General features: G+C 37.0%; 1 long non-coding RNA gene across 1 annotated transcript; it reads right to left on the bottom strand.

Annotated features, from left to right (window-relative positions):
- Positions 1–5,647: 5,647 nt before the first annotated feature.
- LOC138143508 (uncharacterized) lies at positions 5,648–11,771 on the bottom strand. Its single transcript, XR_011163705.1, has 3 exons — positions 11,245–11,771; positions 8,551–8,727; positions 5,648–7,609 (listed from the first exon to the last, which is right to left on the bottom strand). It is a non-coding gene; the product is annotated as an uncharacterized lncRNA (long non-coding RNA).
- Between the last annotated feature and the right edge of the window lie 417 nt (positions 11,772–12,188).

Genomic DNA, 12,188 nt, shown 5'->3' with positions numbered 1-12,188 from the left:
TGGGCTGGGAGGGCAGAATTCTTTTTTTTTTGAAGCAATTGGGGTTAAGCAACTTGCTCAAGGTTACACAGCCAGTTATTTCTGGGTGTGGTGCTAAGTATCTGAGCCCGGATTCAATCCCAGGTCTCCTGACTCTGGGGCCGGTGCTCTTACTCACTGCACCACGTGGCTGCCCCTAAGCAATTGGGGTTAAGTAACTTGCTCAAGATTACATGGCCAGGTGTTTCTAGGTGGGAGGGCAGAATTCTGAAGTAGCAAAGAAGGCAATTTAGGCTTGCCACAAAGAAAACTTACATAGTCACAATATCTTAGATATTCTGAATATTCTCTTCAGTGCCCATCTAGTCCAAATTATGTACAAAAAGAACAGCTGATCCATCAAGTGATCAGAAAATCTTTGTTCAAAGGTAGGGAGAAGCTGCTCCCTCTCAAGAAAAGCCCATTTTTCTTTAGGAAGGGATTTTGCTTTTTGTTTTTGTTTTTGATGTCAGGTGTGTATTACCCTCTTTAAAACTTATATCTGCTGCTTTTATTTGTGCCCAAAAGAACAAATTCATCCCTCTTCCATCTGATAGCCTTCCTATTTTCTTTGAGTCTTCTCTTCTCCAGGATTAACATCCCAGTCCCCTTCAACAGATTCTCATTTAACAGACTTGACTTCCACATCCCAATTGCTCAGTTCTGGAGACATTTTAGCCTATCAATGTCCCAGCAGATTTCGTTGCCCAGAACTGAACAACCTGCTTCCTATGAATTAGAACTGTCCAAGCAGTGTAATGAGCTACCTTGAGAGAGAGAGAGTAGGTCTTCTCTCAGTAGGTGACTTTGAGCAAAGGTCAATGGCCACGTTTCAGAAATGATGTAGAGGGAATTCTTTAGATAGAGATGATACTGTATGGCCTTTAAAGTCCCTTGAAACACTGACATTCTTGGATTGTTAGTAACAAAACTCATATTCTTATAGGTTTCTGTTGGCACCATGATTTCTATAATTATTCTTAGCCTTTTTTTCCAAAATAATATAATTTGCTGCAGGTACCAGTCACTGTCCTTAGCAACTTCAAAGAAGATAAAGTTTCTGAATTTAGATAATTCTGAAGAGCTAAATTTTAACAGTTAAGTAACTGCATGCTACATAACATATAAATAGATAATTAGTGTTTTGTGACTAAAGGTCTTTTAAGCTTGATAGAGTTTTATTTATGTGAAAAGAAGTATCTTGAAATATGAAAGGTCTTTAATCTATGTTTTGTAAAAGTTTTCCATTTGACCTTAGCTTCATCAGGAACAATTTTCTCACAAATCTCCATGATTATACAGCATTTAACACTTTGGGCTGTGGCCTTAGTAACCTCTGTCTAAATCCAAGACCATGTTAAAGCACAATGCATGACAAGGGGTATACATTTTAAGTAGCAGTGGTGTCGTGTAAAGAGATATCCTGGAAATCGGACAATGGGAGATTCAACTTCCAGCTTGAGCAGTAGCTATTTACATGAAGTTAACCATTTTGGGTTATTTTTCAGTTTATTTTTTCATCTTTGATCTAAAATATTCAGCTGTATTAATTCAGTTGTATTAATGATTGACCTAGCAGAAAGAGCAGCTACCCCCCCCCCACAAAAAAAACAACAACCAGATAAGTAGTGCCAGTTTAAGATGTAGGCAGACAATCAAAGGAAGCTACTCCAATTCATATAGTGAGAGATGAAAAGACTTCCATTTAGGCAATCTAGTTATGCTCTGAAGGTTCCTCAAAGGCACCTCTTTGTTAGGACAACTGGGAATGTCTGGAATAGTCCATGTTACACAATTATACATTAAGCACTTAATATGTGCCAAGCATTATATTTGTCATTGGGAATACAAAGAAAAAAATGAAATCTATGCTGCCCTAAAGGAGCTTACATTCTATTGAATGAAACTACATCTTTCTCTGTCTCTTTTTCTCTGTTTTTGTCTTTCTTTCTCTCCTCCCAGCCATGTGGAGGAAATAGTATCAGTGTAATAAAAGTAAAGATGTTGAGCAGATAAGTGAGAGACATTCATTATAGGTGTTGTTAATCATTGTTGAAAATCAAAAGAGTTGAGAATTATAGAATCATAGGAATCCAGAGTCAGAAGAAGGTTCAAATGTCATTTAGTTCAATCCTTATCATTCACATGAATTTCCAACCCCAGTTCAAATACTAGTGTTACTTATGTTCCTAAGCACATCACTCTCTATAAACTTGGAATCCATATCTCGGAAATGTGAGGATGGGTTTAAATGGCTTCCAAGGGCCCACCTAGCTTAAAATCTGTGATCCTTTAGTTTGAGTTTCTCAGCTTAAAATACTATGGTTGGTCAGTCAACAGTAAGTCAGTTAACAAGTGTTTATTGTGTGCCAGACACTGTATTAAGCTCTGGGGATAAAAAAGAGGAAAACAGTTCCTTTTCTCAACTGACTGTTGCTTGCATTATAATGAGGGATAGATGGCCAAGGGGATGATGGATAATGAGGCCACTGGTGGAAATAAGACCTGGATTTGAAATTGTAAGACAGAGGGAAATATGGAATGAAAAAATATAAGATAAAGGAATTGTAGAGTTTGTAAATAAGGACATGGAACTCTTTTGATGATAACAGGATCAAGGACATCTTTGTGTAGTTAAGGGTGAGTGGAGATGCAGATCATGAGAATTTAGTAGATTGAGGAAATGAGAAGTTAGACTATTTGAAGAACTATACACATATACATAAATGCATACATATACATATGTACATATATATATGCATATACATCTATAATTCCTTGGTGTGAGGGCAGGAGATGGAGATGGAGAGAGAGAAGAAAACTGTGACCCAGGCAGGGAACTCATTGAGGAAGGAAGTAGAACATCCTGGGGTTCAGTGACTAATCTACATTGGATGATAAATTTGGATAGTGTGAACTATAAAGAAAGAGATGTTGCTTAGTAAAATTGATAAAGGGAGGAGCTAGATTGAGTGCAATTGAGGAGCTAGGAATATTCTATTTCCCACACTACAATTAGTGACCTGTATGAAAGGAAGTATAGTCAGTACCTGAAAGGGTGGAGACAAATATAATGTCATTAAGGAGTTATGTACCAGTGAGGTTCAGAGATCAAAGGATTGAGGAAGGAAAAAAAAAGTGAAAAGAAGTGTGTTCATTATGGAGTAAGCCTTCCAGAGTGCATAGTGCAACAGGTGAGTAGTTCTGGAGTGGAATATCATACAGGTAGGATTGAAGTTGTTATTTCTAATCACATCTCTCATGACCCTATTGGTCTAAATAATCATGTGAGAAAATCCATTTAGGGAACAGCTAATGTAATTCTTTTTTGGCATAGATGTTGACCATTGATAGACTGAAGAAGTTTCTCATATAGTCTTGTCTTACAACTCTCGTGATTACCCTGGGAGTCCCTTGGAATTTTGGACAGAATTCAAACTTTTAAGACAAAGCACCATAGAAATGTGATTTATAAGGCAGATTATTTGAGACTGTGACTGCAGAGTTGCTGCATTAGCTTGTGGCCAAGTCTGGTAGAGATCTTGAAATGCATAGAAGCTTAGATTCTTAGCAATAGAAGGGCTCTTAGAGGTACTAGAGTGCCCAAAAGGGAGAGTTTACCACATCCTGGATCATCCAGCCTCTTTCAGTCATGAGTGATTTGCTGGTCTCACAAGAAATACCCCCAGATGTTTGTTGAGCAGCTCTAATTATTAAAAATGTTTTCCTCCTCGTGTTGGGCCAAAAATATTTCCCTGCAACTTTTACCCAGTGGTCCTTATTCTGTCATTTAAGACTATGCATAATCAATGTTCCGCATGGTAGCACTTCAGATCCTTGATGATTGGAATGTACATCTTTCCCTCCCCCAACTCACCAACATATCTTTTTTTCCTCTCCAAATTAAACATCCCCTGTTTTGTCTATTGAACTAAGTCTTTGTACTGCTTATCTCACTCTTGTCTTTTAGGAAGTAGGGATTATTTCTTTTGTTTTGGGCAAATCACAAGAGCCTAAAATTGAGAGCTAGAAGAGACCATAGATTTCATGCAGTCTATCCTTCTCATTTTACATGTGACAAAGCTCAATATGTTGTGGTTATAACCATTCTTTCTTACCATATTTTAGACTATGGGTTGCTAACATTCACTTCTTCAATAGTGCTAGATTTATAATTTGATCACTATTGCAGGCCATAGTCCTTCTGTACCTTGATAGATATTTTTCAAGAGTTTTAATAAGTGAAAAAACTGATGCAGGCCATAGTCGCTCTGTACCTTGATAGATATTTTTCAAGAGTTCTGGTAAGTGAAAAAACAAACTTCAATCCTTGATGGAAAAGCTTCTGGTAATTAGCTCTTCTGAATTTAATGAGGCTAATTCTCAGACAAGAGTTATACAGTCCATCTCTGGACCAGTTCTCAAAGGTATGACTCTCAGGAACTTATGACTTACTAGGATTGTTTTGAAAGAACCTTAGTTCTCCCATTAACCAAGAGGTTTTGTCTTGTAACATTATACAATGAATATTTTCTTTAATGAGTTTACCCATCTCAGCTGATAAAGGTGGTGAACTTCTATTGTTGTCTATAAATGGTACAAATATGGGACATTATAGATAGAGAACCATTTTATCTTGCTAGGGAGATGGGAAAATGCTTTATTTTACATTTTTTCCTTAGGGCATTTGTGTGGTTCCTTTAGATAAGCTCTCAAATATTCGTAGAACTTTGTGTTCTCTTCAATTTCTATGATCTCATGTGATTATTACTTATCCTAACTTGTTCATCCTGTGTGGCTCTTTGTTGATGTTCTAACATAGTGGAGACCTTCTTCAGTTTCTCGTTGCATTGAGAGATACTTGAAAAATCTTTTGCAAATGAACCATTGTGTAGTCATAGTTGCTCCATCATGTAATTGTGAAATTGATTTTGAGCTTAATTGAAGGACTTCAATATTTTTTTAGATTTTAGGCCCAATATACTAGTGTATTTTGATTTTTAGCATCTTCACTTTCTCATTTAATATATTATTCAGACTTTATAATAGCCTAATATTTTTAAATATGAAAAGTATACAAAATAATTGGTTAGATATTAATGATAATGGGGCCAATAACAGATTTCTGGGGCACTTTACTCTGGATACCATCCTTTACATTGACACCGAGTCATTCAGTCCTGACCTTTGGTGCCAGCAATTCAACTCATTCCAAATTCATTGAAATCTGAGTAAAGAATATCTATGATAATTCCTTGACCTGTCAATGTAGTAGTACCTATTCTGATTACTTATAAAATCTTTCTATGATGAGCTGTCATGGTACAGATTCTTTTTTTTTTTTTGGCTTTTTGGCGGGCAATTGGGGTTAAGTGACTTACCCAAGGTCACACAGCTAGTTTTTGTGTTAAGTGTCTGAGGCCGGATTTGAACTCAGGTCCTCCTGACTCCAGGACCGGTGCTCTATTCACTGTGCTACCTAGCCACCCTATGGTACAGGTTATTAAATCCTCTGCCTCTGTAACATAATATCTAGCATGCTCTACAGAGTTTAAAGGGACTTAAGCATATGTCTAGTATCAGATTAAGTCAATTATCCCAAAATCAATCTTAACTAAATAAATATATAACTAAGTGCAAAGAAACTCATCATCAACAATAGGTTGGTTCACTGAGCAACAAATTTCTTGACATCAGCAAGCTACAAAACAAAGAAAAGTAACTTTCTGGGGATGTTCTTTTGTACTTTTGTATTTGCTATACATTTTCAGTAAATAGTCTTTTATAAAAGCTAATGTATAACAAGTAGTTCATTGATGTTAGGGATATAATAGTTGGTTAATTGATATTGGGTGATCACCCTGGATGGGGATTTGTGACTGAAGTATCGGCAACCATAATACTGCAGGGTTACCACTGGACCCCAAGGGGAGAAGTAGTCAGCCTCCCTGGGACCCTGGCCAAGCTACAGGAGGGAGAGTTAGGGAGTGGCAACAGAGATAGAGCAGTAATAACAATAACAGCAGCAGCAGCAACAGTAACAGCTAATATTTATTTAGTTCTTTCTATGTGCCAGGCACTGTGCTGAGTAATTTATAATTATTATTTCATTTGATCTTCATGACAACCCTGCAAGATAGGTGCTATTATTATTCCAATTTTAAAGCTGAGGAAACTGAGGCAAGTAGAAACTAAATGAATTTCCCAGGGTCACACAGTCAAGAAGTGTCTGAGGCTAGATTTCAACTCAGGTCTTTCTGACTCCAAGTCTGGTGTTCTATCTGCTTTGTCACCTATGTTAGAGTCATGAAGACCTGAGTTCGAATTCTACCTCTGATATATGCTAGCTGTGTTACTTTCTCTCACTGTCAGTTTCCTTATCTGTAAAATGAGGATATTAAACTCAATGGCTTCTAAGTTCTGTTTCAATTCTAAATCTGTGACCCTAGATTGATTCACCTTTGAGAGTGAGCCAAGAAGGGGGGGTCTCACATAAAGAGCTGTATACCAGGATTGTTTGGGCTTGATTATGTGAACTTTGGGGAGATAGTTGCTTTCTTTCTATTTTCTTTTATTGTGGTGGTGTTCTTATTTCAAAGATCATCCTCTCTGACAAGAAAAAAAAAGCAAAGAAAGTTGAGCTATTCTGCCTTCTGTTCAGAGTCTCTGGTCATCATGCCATCCATCTTGAGCAGAGATTCTATTTTCTATCTATAGCCTCCAAAAGCTTTTTTTATTGTTCTTCACATTTTCAGCCAGTTTCAGTTCATTTTAAACTTTAGCGTTCTTAACACTAATCTTAAGAGTACTTTTTGAATTAGTCACTAGCTATTTGCCTTTGCTTCCAATCTTCTATATATGTCTTTAACAGTCTAAATTAGACAGTGAAGAACTGGTGTTTCCACATGGGTCTGTTTAGACAGTTCCATATTTTCTTCTTCATAAGAATCATTTCTGTTTATGTCTTCATAATTTCATTCTGGAGAATACCCCATCCCTCTTAGACTAATTCTCTAACATGATGTTTTACATTTAGACTATAGGATGCCACTCATATTTCCCATGCTTCCTTTGAAATCGATTTTATTCAAAGCTATCATACATTTCAGTGTATGACCTGTTTATTATCTCCCTTTAATTATGAAAAATTAAAAGATTAAGTAGAAACTTCCCCTAAGACTCACATCATTTTTGATCATGTGAAGGGTACCACCATTTTCTCAGGTGCTTGGGTCCATTTTATATGAGAATGACGTTGGACTTTTTGCACTTCCTCATCGTACAGGTTGTTGCTGCTGTTTGTCCTTTGTTCTCAAAGAGGATCATGACATCATGTTGTAATCAGTTTTCAAGGGCTCCTAGTCATACTCTAAAGCATTTTTTCCATATGTCCCCTTCTTTATAGTCACACTACCACCAAGTTAGTATAGTCCTCTTTCCTGCATTTCTTTCATTGTTTTCCTCATTGGTTTCCCTGCTTCCATGATGATTGTAGTCAGTCTTTCATCCAGCTGACAGGATAATCTTCCTAAGGCACAAGTTTGTCTATGTCACTTTCTTGCTATAAAACTTCAGTGAATCTTTCTTAAATCTAGAAAAAAATACAAATTGTTTAGCCTGGAATTTAAAGTTCTCCACATTCTGATTCCAAGCTATTCTTTCAGCCTGACCTCATTATTTCCCTTCACAAACTAGACTACTTCCTGTTCCCCAAACTCAAAGTCCCCTTACCCTTCTCTGTACCTTCCTATACTAATTCCTGAAATTTTCCCTTTTTGCCTCTGATTGACTTGTTCCTATCTTCCTTCAGCTCTCAGTTCAAGTGCTGTCTCTACTAAGTAGCCACCTCCTTTCCCCTGAGCCTCCAGCTGCTGGGGCTCTATCTCTCCTTAATAGTCTTAGAACAATTTCTGTTTTGCCACCATCACTATCTGGTTCAAATTATTAGCATTTCTATTTATGTTATACCTTCTTCCTCCACCCCCCCAAAAATATATAATGTCCTTGATGGCAGGGTCTGTTTAATATTTAAAAAAAAATATCTCCTTGATGCTTAGCCTTACTTTGTCATACTAGATATTTAATAAATGTTTAATTAAATTCTACTTAACCATTTCTTCCTTCTTAATCAAAATTGCTTCCTATACAAACCAAGATCAAATTTCATTTACTTTGTATGTCCTTAATTAAATGTGTATGTTCTAACTATAGTTATGTGTACTTGTATGTATATCATGTACATGCTTAGCTGTTCCATGTTGCTGTTTCACATTACAGCAACTAGAAATGTGGTGACTAGAATGCTGGGCCCAGAATCAAGAACACAGGACTTCAAATCTCACCTCAAACACTGACTAGCGGTATGGCTCTTGGTGACTCAGATAACCTCTGTTTGTCTTAGTTTCCTCATCTGTAAAATGGGAATAATAATAACACCTACTTTCAAGGGTTGGTGTATGGATCATATGAGGTAATATTTGTAAAGTGTTTACCACAATACTTTACACATGATAGATGTTAGGTAAAAGTTACCTTTTTTAAATTCACTGTCGTTGGTCCCACCTCCTCCTTTACAATTTGAGTTTCTTAAGGGCAGGGATCTTCTTTTGTCTTTTGTGTCACTAGTGTTTAGCACAATTCCTGGCCCATGTTTGTTGATTGACTAACATGTGTGTCCAGAAAGGCAGTTCCCCAAATCTCATGCTTTACCTTTTAGACAAGAGTAACAACAAAGTTATTATTTAATACAAGCCAAAAAAATAAGTTACTCCACATTTGATCAAAAAGAGAGCTTCTGAAAATGTTTGAATAATGTGGACCCCCATGCCTAGTTTATTCTGTCTCTGTCATTTGGCTGCTTCTTTACATCCTCCTCTGTTTACCGGTTGTTCGGGATGTCTGCAGTGTACTTCCACACCAGTACCATTATTGTTTGTTTTTCTGTTTCTCTTCACCCAAATGCTTTTCACTTGGCTTCTTCCTGTAACTTTCTGGATGTCCTAATTTGAATACATTCTAGTCACAAGCCCCCATTCCACAGATTCTCAATGATATATTTATTGTCATCTTCCAACTCAGTCTATGATTTTGACACAACAGTGAAGCTCTTTGTCTTAATTACAATCTAGACTTATAGAACTAATACTGAAAATAATTGCTAAATCTTTACTTCAACTACATATCCAGATAATCATTTTAATATTTATTAATTTTTTCTTTTTTTTTTTGGAGGGCAATTTGGGGTTAAGTGACTTGTTCAAGGTCACACGGCTAGTTTTTTGTGTTAAGTGTCTGAGGCTGGATTTGAACTCAGGTCTTCCTGACTCCAGGGCCGGTGCTCTATTCACTGCACCACCTAGCTGTCCCTAATCATTTTAATCTTAAGGACAGAAAAAGCAGAGGTACTAGGAAGTAGAATTGAGGATGCTTCAGAATATTAATAGCTTAAGTATGTATGCTTAATTACATGTACATGTATATGTATATATGCCACTATGTAAATGTATATGTATAGAGAACTTTATGATTCCCAAATGTGAATATATATAAATATATACATACTATATATATATATTATCACTTGATGCTTATAAAGATCCTTTGCAGTACCATCTTGTCTGATAGTTTGCCATTTTAATTATCTGCTCCCTGTCCTTGATCTTAGTTACATCTTTCCCTATCCACTGGTGTTCTATCTCTATTACTAGCAAAAGTACACTGATCTTCCCCATTCTTTTTTTTCTGTTCTCCCATGTTAAGTACTTAATGATGCATCAAAGAGTGCAATTTTAATGGAAAAGTAAGGCATGATCATGGATTAAAACAGATTGCTCCATAGCCAAAGATAGGGAAGGTTTGAGAAGTATTCTTTCTTTAGGAATTTCCAATCTGGGAATCATTAAGCTATGAAAGTACCTCTGAACCTAAACATGTCTAGTAAGTTTTTCCCTTTCCAAAATTAAGTTCATTATATTTTCCCCAAAATTTTCCAAACTTCCCTTTTTCTGGAGAAGATATCACCATTCTTCAAGATTTCCGTGTTTGCTACCTTTGCATTCTGGTGGACTCCTCGCTTTCCTTCATCCCATAAACCAATCAGGTGCCAAATTTACTGTTTCTACCTACACAACATCTCTTGCTTCCGATGCCTTTTCTCCACTCATGCTGGTACCACCTTAGTTTAGGCCCCTGTAATCTCTTGCCTAGATTATATAGGACATTCTACATACTGAGGTCAAAGCAATTTAAAAAACAGATGTTACCATATCATCTTTGGTCTCTTCTTATTGCCTCTAGCATAAAACCTAAACTACTCTGTTTTGCTTTTAAATTCCTTCACAACCTGTCCCCATACCTTTCCAGTGCCATTGGTTATGATCTAACCAAACTAGTCTTTTTCTCAATTCCTTGCACATGACACTCCAATTCTTCATGCCTTTGCACTGGCCCTGCTTCGTGCTTGGAATACATTCCCTCCTTGTCTATGACTCATTAGAGTCTCTCCCTTTCTGATGTATTTGTGAACCTTATACTATATATTAATACAATGCACATGTGTGTGACATGTATATGAGCAAAAAAACATATATATTGTATGTATATCTACATGTGTATATACATATATATGCATATATATGGAGAAAGAGAAAGAAAAGATAGTGTTTACTTGTCTCCCATTCAAATATAAGCTCATTATGATTAGGGATTCTTTCACATCCTCAGGACCTAGTTCAGTTCTGGGCACATAGTAGATAATTAATAAATACTTACTGAATGGTTGATTGATTCTCCTATTACTTTATCTGATCTGTAATCCAGATTTGTGACCGCATGAGGAAGTCTTTGGTAATTTGTCTGTCTATCCAACCTGTCTATCTATCCTAATTTTAGTTTTGTTCTCTGGTTTAAGGTAGATTAGTAATGTACCTTTTCAAAAGACTCATGCACAGGCCTCAGAAAATTTCTGGTGCAAAGATAATGTAAAGTCAAGCACAAGCAACTCTCCTGAGGACTGCTGCTGTGAATAACTTTGAGGTTCTAATTACATAGTATAGTGTATTCACTATTTATTCAACAGTAAACCAAAGCAAAACATTCACAGAAACAAAAGTACAGCATTCACAAGGATATAACATAACAACTAATTACTAAAGTGGCCACATTTTCTTAAATAAAAGATATCTTTCAGTAAGTCACAATCTGAACCAATCAATATAAAGTACCCACCTAAAGTATTCTTTCATCTTGACTGGAGACTGACTTACAATCATCCTTAAGGAGTACTTCCAAACTCCATGGCTTCTTTTCCATGTTCCCAGATCTTGCCTGAATTTATCCAACCGTCACCTGGATTCACAGGTAGGTAGCTCCCAGCTCCTGTTCCAGCTCTCATCCCAGCTACATATCAAGCTTAGCAGAGTCACAACAATGTTCACACACTTTTCTGGCACTATCATCAATTCACTTTCTGCCTGTGAAATCAACACAGACTAATAGACAGGGCCTCTGTCTTAGAAATCAACACAAATCATCAGTAGACTCCAAGGACCTCTGAAAACATCAGTAAAACCCTCCTTCAGGACTTCTGTAAACAGACAGCAGGAAAGTCCTCTTTCAGGGCATCTGAACCAGCAGTAAGGTCCCAGGGCTTCTGTAACAACAGCAATGTCCTCTGTCAGCAGACAGGTCTGACAAAGTAAAATCAACATAGACAGAGAATGTGCTGGCACCACAGCCGTCCTTCCTCCCAGTTCTGCTCAGTTCCAGCAGAGCTCGTGCTTTTTATATCATCAGCTCCTTCCTGTTCTGCCCTCCTCTTATGTCCTTCCTGTTCCAGTCTTTAGCAAGTTCCTCCCACTGTGAGCTTCACACGTTCTGTTTCTAACAAAGACTTGGTATAACCAGAGGTGAGGTTCAAAGGCACTTGAAGAACTGAAACAAGGAGCTAAGTACTAAAACAAGTAGTTAAGTACAATTTTGTTTGTCATTACAGATAGTAAGCAAGCAAGCATGTTATGAAGTCAGAAAAACCAGTGGAGGGAAAATACAGAAATGACTCAACTCCTTCAAGAGTTGGCCCAACACAACCTGATCCCGAGGAGACTTGAAGAAGCTTAGGCAGAGGACTTGTCTTTTTACAGGGCTACAAGCCCAACCCAAGTTGTAACTGT

Source organism: Petaurus breviceps, unplaced genomic scaffold, assembly GCF_028583685.1.
Source record: "Petaurus breviceps papuanus isolate PSGF00001 unplaced genomic scaffold, PetGlider_PUasm1.0 90644, whole genome shotgun sequence".
Lineage (NCBI taxonomy): Eukaryota > Metazoa > Chordata > Mammalia > Diprotodontia > Petauridae > Petaurus > Petaurus breviceps.
This window is presented reverse-complemented; position numbering and strand designations above follow the sequence as displayed.